This window comes from Balaenoptera borealis (assembly GCF_965194805.1).
Source record: "Balaenoptera borealis genome assembly, chromosome: 11".
Lineage (NCBI taxonomy): Eukaryota > Metazoa > Chordata > Mammalia > Artiodactyla > Balaenopteridae > Balaenoptera > Balaenoptera borealis.
Window position 1 is genome coordinate 99,568,132 of NC_138868.1, and position 1,810 is coordinate 99,569,941.

Consider the following 1,810-nt stretch of genomic DNA (forward strand, 5'->3'; position numbering starts at 1 on the left):
GTCTGTGTCGGGCTCGCTGGAGGTGCGGTGGGTGACCTCTCGCGGCGTCTCGGCAGGAGTGAGACAGGCAGCCGCAGAGCCCGAGACACACCTGCAGGGAGAGGGGAGGCGGAGCGGAGAGGAGGGGCCGCAGGCGAACCTGACTCAACGGGCCCGGAGAGGCAAGCAGCTCCCAGAGCCGGCAGAGCAGCTAATTATACAGGGGGCCACACCCTACACATTCATACCTAGCCTGATTTTTTAAACAAGTGTTTTTTCTCTCCCCCAGTTTAATTATTTTCCACGGCTCAGCAACCAGTTGGGCTGCTTCCTCCTGACTCACTTTCTTCTCATCAGGAAAGTGGGAGCCTCTGTCCTCACAGGTTTCACTGAGCTGAGCAGCCCCCGGGACAGAAGGTGAGGTGCCCGCAGAGGCCCACAGGACAGAGGGCTATTAATTGGCTCACACAAGCCAAATAACCCTGTAATTTGAGGGCCCAGGTTTCAGAGGAAGATCCCCCGCCGCCCTGAGACAATGGAGTTGCTTCTCATCTTAAAGGGAATGATGGGTTCAGTTTGATTTGGATTTTAGGATTTGGAGTGAAGTGGCTACTGATCATTTAATCCTGCATGCCAACTTCCAGGCACTGTGTTAGGTACATTACCTGTATGAGCTCACTTAAACCTTACAGCAACCTGTTCAATTATCCCCATTTAATAGATGAGAAAACTGAAGCTCTAAGAAGGTAACTCGCTGGCCTAAGTCAGCTGAGTCCTGGTGGAGCTGAGATTTGAACCCAAGGCCTTTGAGATGCTAAGGTCCCGTCAGCCACCTGACTATCACAATGGAAGACAGCTTCGGAAAGTCACGTCTGTCCCAGCAGCGCAAACAAGATGCATACAGCCTTATGTTATTTCTCTCAGAGCAGGTAGAAATAACCTGCTTGGATCCAAAGGACAGAGAAATAGTAGTGAGGGACACGAATGCAAGCAGTGCCAGGACAGGGGGCTGCATCCTCGGGGCCCAAACACTTCACTTTCATCTGTCTCCACAGTAGGTATGCTGTGTGACTCAGAACAAAATCTGCCCTCCCTCTCTGTTCCAGGCCACAGGCAATACCCTCCAAAAAGAGGCCAGTGAAGTGTGGACTCAGATACTCTCAGAAGTGAGACGTTTGGGTAAGACTGTCATATAAACACAGACCCCAGGGGAAGAAGTGAGAAAAACAACTCTAGCCACTTCCTCTCTCTGACCCCCTGCAGGAACACTGGGGACCCTCCACTCCTGCCAGGACATGCCACCTGGTCCCCTCTGGGCTGCGACCCTCTGCCATGGTCCAGGGAAGCCAACACCTCCCCACAGAGTAAAGGGCTGTGCCTCTCCCAGGCTGGGCTGGATGGGGCAGCGCAGGAGATGGGTATGGCTGAGGTGGCAGGTTCTGGACTGCGTGTAGGGTAGTGGGTTTCCCTTCCTTCCCCTCGACTCCAGGTCGGGCTCTGGGAGCCCTATAGCCCCTTTGGCTCACCAGGCTGAACAGCAAACCGTTTGCAATAACAGCCCCTGGGAACGAGAGACAAGCTTGGTTCACAGAGCAGCCAGAGTTTTAAGAGGAGGGGTGGGGTGGTGTTGGGGGCAGAGAGTACTGCTTCATGATGCGGCTTCCCTCTCACCTCGTGTCTCTGTTCTCAGGCTCCAGGGGAGCCCCATCTTGTTTGAACTCACTGGTAAGTTGTCTAAGAGCTCGTGGGGACTTTTGGGGCAGGAAACCCTTTCTCAAAGTCAGGCCCAATTCCACTGGGCTCTTGCCTGAGGTGTGGAGGGAGTGAGAGA

The 1,810-nt window shown here is 54.1% G+C and overlaps 1 protein-coding gene across 2 annotated transcripts in view; it reads right to left on the reverse strand.

Moving 5' to 3' along the window:
- TRIM29 (tripartite motif containing 29) overlaps window positions 1-166 on the reverse strand; it is a 27,437-nt gene extending 27,271 nt beyond the window's left edge. Inside the window, exon 1 of one of the 2 annotated variants that reach the window (XM_082342605.1) lies at window positions 1-166. This exon is cut by the window's left edge and continues 821 nt beyond it. The gene's annotated coding sequence lies outside the window, so the exon portion shown is untranslated. The other variant, XM_082342606.1, reaches the window with a different exon arrangement.
- Between the last annotated feature and the right edge of the window lie 1,644 nt (window positions 167-1,810).